Here is a 10,401-nt window from a genome sequence, read left to right on the forward strand (position 1 = left end):
AGCATGAATGCTTTGGGGCATTTTCAAAATCCAAGCTGCAGCAGCATCTGCTGCATTTGCTGCCGCAAATAGCAGCCATGTGCAGGAGGATATAAGGACCGTGGTGACAAGTCCCTCTGAGCTGTCACCTGGCAGGAAGCAGGAGGAGGGTGGGGCTTATTCAGTTAGTGCCCTTAAGATGCCCAATGGAGAGGTGGACTCAGTCTGGCCGTGAAGATAGAAGCTCTAAGTGCTAGATCTTGTTGAAGGGTCTAGACTGGTGGTTTATGCTCATGGTCTCAGACTGGGTCCTGTCTGTACCCCTCTGAGTCCAGGGCTGGGGGACCTGCAGCTAAACCAAAGCCCAGGATACTGTCTGCATGGAATGTTAGCCACACAAGGGCATCATTCCTTCCTAAGCTTTGGTTAAAAGCATTCCTTGTATTTTTGCTTCAGGCATCCACCTGGATGGATCTAACCCAGCCTGCCAACCTGGAAGTTCTGTGCCCATGCCTGGTGAGAGACATGTGGAGTCCAGAAGAGGGCATCAGATCTGCTGAAGCGACAGTCAGTTGGGAGCCAGTGGATGTGGGTGCTGGGATTTGGAAACTGCTCCGGTCCTCTGTAAGAGCAGTCTCTTCGACTCACCTGGTTCCATTTGTTAACACAGGTTCTTCAGATCTTAATCATTAGTAGTTAGGAGTGAAATCTAGTTAACTTGAGATCACCATTAAGAATATTAGAATAAAATATAAAAATATCACAATTGGGGTGATGAGATGGCTCAGCAGGCAAATGATTGCCACCAAGCCTGATGACCTTGCACACATGGGACCCTCATGGTGGAGGGACAGACCAGATTCCAACAGGTCGTCCTCCAACCTCCACATGCACGCACATTCACAAACACACACACTAAATAAAACGTAATTAAAAGCATATGACAGTGTCATATGAATTGTTTTCATTTCCTTTCTGTTGCTGTGTTAAAACACCCTGACAAAGCTGCTCCGAGGAAAAGAGGTTTATATCGCTCACACTTCTGGGTTGAATTTCATCAAGGAGAGGAAGCCGAGGAAGCTGGGTCAGCAGGAACTTGAAGCAGCTGGTCACATCCCATCCACAGTCAAGAGCAGAGCATTGGAAGCGCCGTGTGCGTGCATGCGTGTGTGTGCGTGTGTGTGCGTGCGTGTGCGTGCGTGCGTGTGTGCGTGTGTGCGTGTGCGTGTGCGTGTGTGTGTGTGTGTGTGTGTGCTCAGCTGACTCAGTTTTACTCAGTCCATAACTCCAGCCTGTGAAACAGGCTGCCCACTCAGGGTGGGGCTTCCTACCTCAGTACAATTAGGAAGGCCTTTCACAGGCCAACCTGATCTAGACACCCCCCTCACAGAGACTTCCTCCCTGTTGATTCTAGATTATATCAAGTTAGTTAAAGTTAATGAGACAGAGCTGGAGAGATGGCTCAGCATTTAAGAACACTGGCTGCTCTTGCAGAGGACCTGGTTTGATTCCCAGCGCCTACAGGACAGCTCAAAACCACCTGTAACTCCACTTCCAGGCAATCTGACATCTGACCCCCTACTGTAGCTGGCCACGGGGACACAGAGGGACTATCAGCGGCCAGGTCAGTATCCAGTATTGATTCTCTACTCTGGTCCCTTGAATAAGGTTCTACTCCTTGTTAATGACCTTCAGTGGTTAAAGGATTTGCTCCCAAGCCTCACTTGGGCACTGTGCCCAAAGCAACCTGAGAGGTCCAATAACAGATCTGTGATCCTGAGTTTTCAGAGAGGCAATGTGGGGAATTCTCGGCCGGCCCCGCCCCGTGGGTTGCACTCACACACCTTAGTGGCGCGATTGGGCTCCTCTGTGTCCAGCCCTGGCGCTGAACCCGGCAAGGGGTGGGCAGGGACCCTTTCCTTCCCAGCACTGGCGCCCTCGTCCCAGGCTGCTGCGGCTGGCCAGATGTGGGCAGGGCTTTTATTGTGAAAGGGATCTCCCCCTCCCGCGCTTTCTGGGGACTGGGGAGGCTGGGCCACGCCTTAGGCTGAGGCTTTGCAAACTCTGAAAAGGTCCCCAGCGGTTGGAGGCGCCTGCGGCAGCAGACCCACGCCTGGAGCACCCTACTGTGTGTCCTCCCCGCCTCCCTGCCGCGGTGGGGCGGCGGGAAAGGTATGCACCCGAGTCCAGCGCAGCCTGGGAAGTCTGAGCTCCAGGGATGAAAGTGCCAGTAGGCTGAGCTGGGGAACCTGCTGGAGTACCGCGGAGACATGGTAGGAGTCGTGGGATGGGGCCGTGGGCATTGAGGCAGGCGGCCTCGAAGGCGTGCACGGCCTGCACACGCGGTATCCCAGGCCACAGTTATCCCTCAAGCTTTCTCATGGGGCCGCTTGACTTTTATTCCTGTCCGGAACTGGGGGTGCCCTTGAAAGATGGTGGTAATAAAGGATTCATGAAGGACCCCTCACATCGTAGCTGAATAACCATCTAAGCAAAAAGCTTGCTGACCAGCCTTTAGGGTGGGAGAGAAGATTCCATTGGGCACCCAAGACAGACCTGATGGGGGAGAGCCTTTGGCTTCCTTCTCATCGGTGTGTGAATTTCACAGTGTTCTGTGGCTTAGTGGTGTATTAATGTTTTTAAAAATGCCTTGCATCACCTCTGAGTTAGTCTCACTGCGGAGATTCAAAGGCCTCACCTCCCTACCTGCTGGACAGAGGACTGTAGAGCAGTCGTGGGGTGCTGGCAGGTCTGAAGAGTCACTGATACATACAGTCCTGTGGGCTGGATTCTTCTCCAACCTCACAGACACCAAGAGAGGAAAACAAGAATTTGAAAGCCTGCCCACGTGGCTTTAGCCGAGGTACTGATGTAAATCCTCAGGGCAGGCTGGTGAGCTTTGCTTCAGACAGAAAACCTGCAGCCCAGGGAGGGGAGTGAGTGGGGGGAGTCCCTGTTGGCTTTGTGAACTCCTGAGGGATCCCTTTCTCTCAGGTTTTGGGGGGCAGATGGGAGATCCCCAGAGATGCTTCTTGGGAAGCTGACCCATGGGGCCAGGAATTCAGGAGAGTCCTTTGTAGGTCAGTGTGGGAGCAGATGTGAGGGCCAGACACAGAGGCCTGAGCAGTGGGAGCTGGGAGCTCACAAGATGCTGAGGCCTGTATTTGACCTCTTCCCAGGCCTTAGGAGCATAAACTCTAAGTCTGAAAAGAGGCATGGCTGGAGGTGTGGGGTATGAACTCAGATTTTACTGCATTCCTGGTTTAGGAGCAAGCCTGCCGTCCAAAAAGTATGAGCCACAGCCATGTACTTTGAGGGATGTTAGTAGTCTCTGGTCGTAGACCACGTTTAGGAGTCTGTTCTTCTTTCCACTGTGTGGGTTCTGGGGATTGAACTCAGCATAGTGGTGTCTTTACCCCCTCAGTCATCTCAATGGCCAAAGTTCTGTAAAATATGTTATCCTTCAGAACAAGGCTAAATGATATTTCTCCGTTTGTCTTCTGAATTAATCTTTTACAAAGCAGAATGGAAACAATTCTGGTAATAATTGGGTATGCTGTTATTCATGTCCCTGGTGCTGCCTTGCCTGTGGTTTCTGATGCCAGTACAGTCACCTGGCTCCCTACCTCCTGGCTTCCAGGCAGGCCCAGCTAGCCACCCCTGCTGGAGGGTGGGTGGGCCCCACCTGCAGCTGCTGCAGAATTCAGCCCACTTCCCTGCTGTTGGCCATGGACTTGGGTTTCTCCTAAGTGGTTGCTGGAAAGGGCTATGTCGCATGCTGTTTACTTGTGGGCAGTTTTTGTTTGGCTTTGGAGGGTGTTTGCTTGCAATGGACTAACATCCTCTTCCAGTACCATCCAGAGAATTCAAATCCCCCATCTTGGCTGGGGCAGAGGTTTGTGGCTTTGTGCTTAGGAGCCAAGATGGGTAGTGTTTTTTCCAGAAATGTCATCAGTCAAGAACTGGCTAACAACCTTGGAAGGTCTGGGAGTAGGAGAAAAAGAGATGAGTCTGTGGATTGCAACGGAGAGGGCGGGGCATGGAGATGCCTTAGGCTAGCTCTGTGGATAGCCTTTTCCCTGTGAGATGGCTTGGGAGCAGGCAGTGTCCCTGGCAGCCTGAGGGTATGACATGAGCAGAGGTTCTGGGCTTCGGTATACACTGCTCTGAGTTGGCTTTCCTTTGAGGTGCAGCCCCTTGGTAAGACAGTGTTGCTTCCCACTGGCATGACAGTTGAAGGCTGGTGGTCATGTTCATGTGTTCATCTAGGTACAGGTTGAGCTTTGTGCTTGGGCTAAGGAGGCAATATCAACAAGAGAAGGCTCTGTCCCACCATGCTGTGAGGTGAATTCTCATGCTCTGGGCTGAAGGAGACACAAGTTTCCATCAAGGAATAAAAAGTTGACTTGGTACTTAAAGGTACTTGGTGGCACATCTGAAGTAGCTCAGGATGCCTCTGTGAGGTGAGTTCAGCAATATCAGAGGGTGGGAATTTAAAACATACACAATCCACAGCTCCCTTCATCCTTTCTCCAAAGGAAAGGAAGGATTCCAGCCTGGGGCTTATAGAAAAACTTCTTGTAGTCAGAAGGAGAGGAGGAGAGGGCTATGGAGGCTTGGGGTGTGTGTGTGTGTGTGTGTGTGTGTGTGTGTGTGTGTGTGTGTGTGTGTGAGAGAGAGAGAGAGAGAGAGAGAGAGAGAGAGAGAGAGAGAGAGAGAGAGAGAGAGAGAGAGAGGAGCAAGGGGCGGGGTTCCTAAGAAACTCACAAGAGATGTGCCCTGTGGCAGGCCTTATCAGGAAGGAGGCTGTGTCTGTGATGGTAAGGCTGCAGCAGGGCATGGCCTCAGGCCTGCTGTCTCTTGGTCTGTACAGTTTCTGGATTTCTCCTTCTGTCTGTCTGTCTGTCTGTCTGGGCTCTCCTTGTAGGATTCAAAGTGCAGTTGATTTTTAAAAATGTTTTATGAATGCAGAGTTGAGGCGCACTTCTGACAGCTGTTTTAAAGCTTGTTGCTGCTTCTCCTCCCAACTTATTATTGAACATTTCCCTTTGGAGACCTGCTGCAGTTCTTCCTACCACTGGGACAGGACACACCTAAAAAGCAAGTTGAGGAAGGAGGGTCTGCTTTGGCCGCAGTTTGAAGGTGCAGTCCATCTGGGCAGGGCAGTCACAGCAGCAGGGATGGCAGCCAGCTGGTCACATCACATGGCATCCAGTCAGGAAGCAGAGAAGAATGGATGCCCAGCTTGCTTTCTTCTCTGTAGTCAGTCCTGAGCCCCAGGGATGGTGCTCCCCACATTCAGGCGGGTCTTTCCACCTCTGTTAAACCTTTCTGAAAAATCTCTCACAGACACCCCAGAGATGTGTCTCTTGGAGATTCCAAATCCAGTCAACTTGATAATGAAGGTGAAGCTTTGTGGGGTTCAGCTGTGCTTTGAAAATCTCTCTCTCTTTTTAATCATCTTTCTCTTCTTTAATGATAAGCAATTCCTCCCTGTGTGGAATCTCCCCTGTTTCTGGGTCTCTTTGGAGTCTCTGGGCAGCAATTCCCTGGAGAGCAGCCGCAGAGGGGCTAGCTGCCTGCCTCACAGCAGGCTGCTCTGAAGCAGAGGTGTAAGATGGCTGCAAAGGCCGGAGTGGGGCTCAAGCTATGTGAGGCTGTGGATGGGTGGTCTTGAATTCTGGGGCCAGTGGCAGCAGAGTCTGAGAGTCAGAGGCTGGGATGCTGTGCAGGGGCCATGTGGGTACCCAGCTATGCTGGGGGAGGGGAGGTGGGACATACTCTTCTTCTAGGACAGAATAGCTCTGTTCCCCACAAAGAGGTTCAGTGTGTGCTTCCTGGGGACCTGGACCTTGTTCAGGCACCAGCCACCACAGGGCTTCTTCATGGATACCACAGGAGCGTCCTTTGGCCTCTGCACAGCAGACTTCCTGAAGGCATTGGTCCAATTGGCCCTGATGGTCAGCCACCCTATTTCTCCCCAGATCCTACTGCAACTACAAAGATGCTATTGTGTCCTTTCTTTCAGAAATACCAGTTAAAATCATTCCTCTCCTCAGGAGCAGGTATGACTGGCTAAGTGCAGCGATGCCCTGCCTAGGAGCTCCTCCATCACAAGCATGTCCTTTGTGGCAGTGGTCTAGGGTGACGGATTTAGACTTTCATGATACCTTCCTTATTTTTAAAGCATGAGGGGCTCAGGAGGTGGGTTCTGGATTCAAACTCTGCCCAGTACCTCGTGTCAGTCTGTGAACATGTAACCTCTAGCCTCAGTTTCTCCACAGATCACAGTACCTGCAGGTAGGGTTGTGTATAGTGTACTGGAAGGAGAGGGGACTCTCCTCTGCATGTATGTAACCACACAGCCACACCCAGTCAATGGGGGCAGGGCAGTTGTTGTACTGAAGACAGCAAAGGAGACCTGGGTTTGGCCTCTGAGACTGCCTTGTCACGGGTCTTTCAGGGCACCAAGCCGAGTAAGCATTGGGAATCCTGCAATTTAAGCTCCCAGGAAGGAGGGATTGGAGTTGAGACAATTGCTTTGATATCAGTTATTGTAGTTATTCCCCATAATGGTAAACTAGAGAAGATGAACCCAAAGCAACAGAGGAGGGCACTTAGTGTAGCACGAATCTTAAAAGTTCTTACTAATAAAAACAAACCCGGAGCTAGGTACTGGGGTGAACGCTGAAAGATCAGAGAAACAGAACAGGCCGCAGCTAACCGCACCTCACCAATTCCTCAGCTGATCTCGTTTCTTCAACATGGAAGCCTCTGAGTCCTCATCCGAATGGATCTCAGCTGAACTCCTGCTCAAAAGCCTAAAAGCTTAACAGACTCTAGTTCCTGGTTTTCACATGTTATATACCTTTCTGCTTCCTGCCATCACTTCCTGGGATTAAAGGTGTGTGTCACTATGCCTGGCGGTTTCCAGTGTGGCTTTGAACTCACAGAGATCCAGATGGATCTCTGCTTCCAGAATGCTAGGATTAAAGGTGTGTGCCACCATTTTCTGACCTCTATGTCTATCTAGTGGCTGTTCTGTTCTCTGACCCCAGATACGTTTATTAAGGTGCACAATATATTGGGGGACACAATACCACCACAACTTAGTTCAAGGATTCTTGACCTGGGGCCCAGGCATAGAATTCAAGGAGTCCTAAGCTTGGTTGAAACCTGTTAACAACTTTGTTTTTACAGACCTCTAGCTAAATCTAGCATTCCTTTGATAATGAATGTGGCCACCTATGGCTTGATAACTAAGAGAAATCACTAACATTTTCTATCAGGAGAGTGGGAACATACTGAGAAGTACTGTCTGCTCTTATCAGGAGAGTGGGAACATACTGAGAAGTACTGTCTGCTAATTACCAACTTTGCAAGCCCACTGGCTTGATGTTCATAGTGTGTTCATAAGGAAATATGGACACAAGTTTATTTTTAACAGCCCATTTTAATCAGCCCATTTAATTGTCAGCAATTACCTTTGTAACCCTGCATCTTTAATTTCTCTGTTTAAAAAGTCCCCATCCATGGCTTCATGAGGTAGATCAAATAATCTCTGGCATTAGGAAGCTTTAGAGCCTGTTTCTATGTTACATATGTGTAGAGACCCACTCCTACCTTCACCCCAGGGTACTCCTGAGGAGGGAGAAGTGAGAAATATTTAGATAAAAGGATAGAGGGGAGAGAAACAGATAGAAACACAGGATAGCTCGGGAGGGCCTGGATCGTTACCCACCGGCCCTTCTGTCTCTTCTAAATGACTTTTTAAAGGAATGCCAAGGGGTGGAGCAAAAGACCTCCCCTTGCTAGATCAAAGCACATTGCACATCCAAGTGCAGACCTTTCCAAACACCTGGTAACCACACATGTGGTCAATCCATCCTCTAATGCAGCTCTGCTGGGTAAAGCAAGCTCAGAGCTCACTAGGAACCTTTGTGGCCTCCACACAGTGCGACCTGGTCATTGGGAGAATCAAAAGCCACTTTGCCTGAAAGGGTCCTTATAATGGCCTCCACTCCTAAGCCATAAGAAATTACATGATAAATAAATACATCTGTCCTGATAGCAGTAACCCCAGGTTCTGAGAGGCTGTTTCAGTCAGGATTTTATCACTGGGGTGAGACACTATGACCATGAACAACTTGAGGAGAAAAGGATTTATTCCAGCTTACAGTTCCATGTCACAGTCTGCTGCTGAGGGAAGTCAGGGCAGGAACTGAAGCAGAGGCCATGGAGAATGCTGTTTATTGGCTTGCACCTCATGGCTTGCCCAGTTTGCTTTCTTAAAACACTCAGGCCCACTGGCCCAGGGGTGGAACCACCCACAATGGGCTTGGCCCTCCCATATCGATCACTATGAAAAGCACCCCAGTCTTGCTCACAGATCAATCTGGTGGGGAGTGTCTTAGTCATTGTCCTAGTGCTGTGAAGAGACACCAAGACCAAGACTGTGGCAACTCTTTTTTTTTCCCCCAAGACAGGGTTTCTTTGTGTAGCTTTGGAGCCATCCTGGAACTCACTCTGTAGACCAGGCTGGCCTTGAACTCACAGAGATCCACCTGCCTCTGCCTCCTGAGTGCTGGGATCATGGTAACTCTTATAAAATAAAGCATTTAATTAGGGGCTTGCTTACAGTTTTGGGGTGAGTCTATTGACATCATGGTGGGAGCATGGTGACAGCAGGTGCTGGAGAAGTAGCTGAGAGCTACATCCTGATCCTCAAGCAGAGAGTCAGAGACTGGGCCCACCCCAGGGACACGCCTCCTCCAACAAGGTCACACCTCCTAATCCTTCTAATCCTATCAAATAGTTCTACTCCTTGGTGAGCATTCAAATCTATGAGCCTATGGGAATCATTCTTATTCAAACCACCACAGGGGGCATTTTCTCAACTGAGGTTCCCTCCTCCCAAATGACTTAAGCTTGTGTAAAGTTGACATAACATTAGCACAGAAGTTAAGGCAGAATTATTGTTCTAAGTTCAGGGCCAGCCTGGGTTACATAGTGAGACCCTGTCTCAAACAAACAGTGAAACAAAGAAACAAACACCACCAACACATCTAAAAACCAAAACAGCCAGGTGGTGGTGACACACATCTTTAATCCTAGCACTTGGGAGGCAGAGCCAGGCCGATCTCTGAGTTTGAGACAAACCTGGTCTACAGAGCGAGACCCAGAGCAGGCTCCAAAGCTACACAGAGAAACCCTTTCTTGAAAAACAAAACAAAACAAAACAAAAAACAAACAACAAAAGTGTCTTCAAGCTTCTACTGGGCACTGGGCACCACATTGGTTGTGGCAGGACACATATGCAGGACCTTATCACTACAGAGTAATGTTATAATTCTGCTAAAATGCTGAGATTTCAAGATTTCTTATTCATTATCTTCTTGAGTTCTTTTTTTTTTGCTGGAGCTGAGGATCGAACCCAGGGCCTTGCGCTTGCTAGGCAAGCGCTCTACCATTGAGCTAAATCCCCAACCCATCTTCTTGAGTTCTTAATCCTTTGGATGCATAGGCTTTGATCATTGGGCTCATTTTAGAGATCAATAGACAGAGGCTCACCAGGTCTGAGTATCAGCCAAGTTACAGAGATCCAAGGTGAGTTCCCAGGCACTGGTGCCAACTCTTCCCACCATTAGACACACCTTTTCCTGTGACCGCGCCTCAGACCTTGCTCCAGAAGCATTTCCATTCTTTATAGTCAGACGTAAGCCGTGAGCTTGAATGATACATTCCTCTAATTTAATCCTCTCCTTGGTTTTCTGCCAGTGGTGACTACCAGACTGTGCAAATGTTGCTTTTGATTGTTCTGACTGGGCTCACCTGGGTTCTTCACGTCCCCCAGAGCTGTGTTTTGAGGTGCCGTCCTTTGTCCTGCTCCAGCTTCTTGCTCAACTCCAGGATCAACCAAGTAAACAACTGTTTGCAGCTGTGTTAGCTTCCCTAACTCTTTGGTGGCACTGTGGCGTCATGCCATGATGCCTGGTGTCCGTGCCTCCTGTGGATCTCTGGCACTGGCAGGTGCAGGTAGAGACCCAGCCTTGAATAAGAAGCAAATGGCTGCCTTGAGGCTCGCTGTGGCTTTCTTCCTAATTAGATGGTGAATTTCTGGAAGGCAGCCTGATGTGTATGGTTCCTCCCACAGTGCCCAGCACAGTCCGGCGCAAGTGCAGGGGGCTTGTGCAGAAACCCTCCCCTCTCTTCTTCTCCCTTCCCCTCTCCTCTTCTCTCCTCTCAACCTCTCTCTCTCTCTTGTTTTTCCTTTTGAGACCCAGGCTGGCCCTGGAATCTCCCTCTGACCTCAGTCTCCTGAGTTCTGGGAGAGCCAGGGCTTTGCCTGACTGGCAAAGACTCTCATATCTCACATTCCAGTCCGCAGAGGTGCCTGGCAGGACTCTGAGATCATGAACATTC

The sequence above is a fragment of the Onychomys torridus genome, chromosome 7, assembly GCF_903995425.1.
Source record: "Onychomys torridus chromosome 7, mOncTor1.1, whole genome shotgun sequence".
In the NCBI taxonomy this organism is placed as follows: Eukaryota; Metazoa; Chordata; class Mammalia; order Rodentia; family Cricetidae; genus Onychomys; species Onychomys torridus.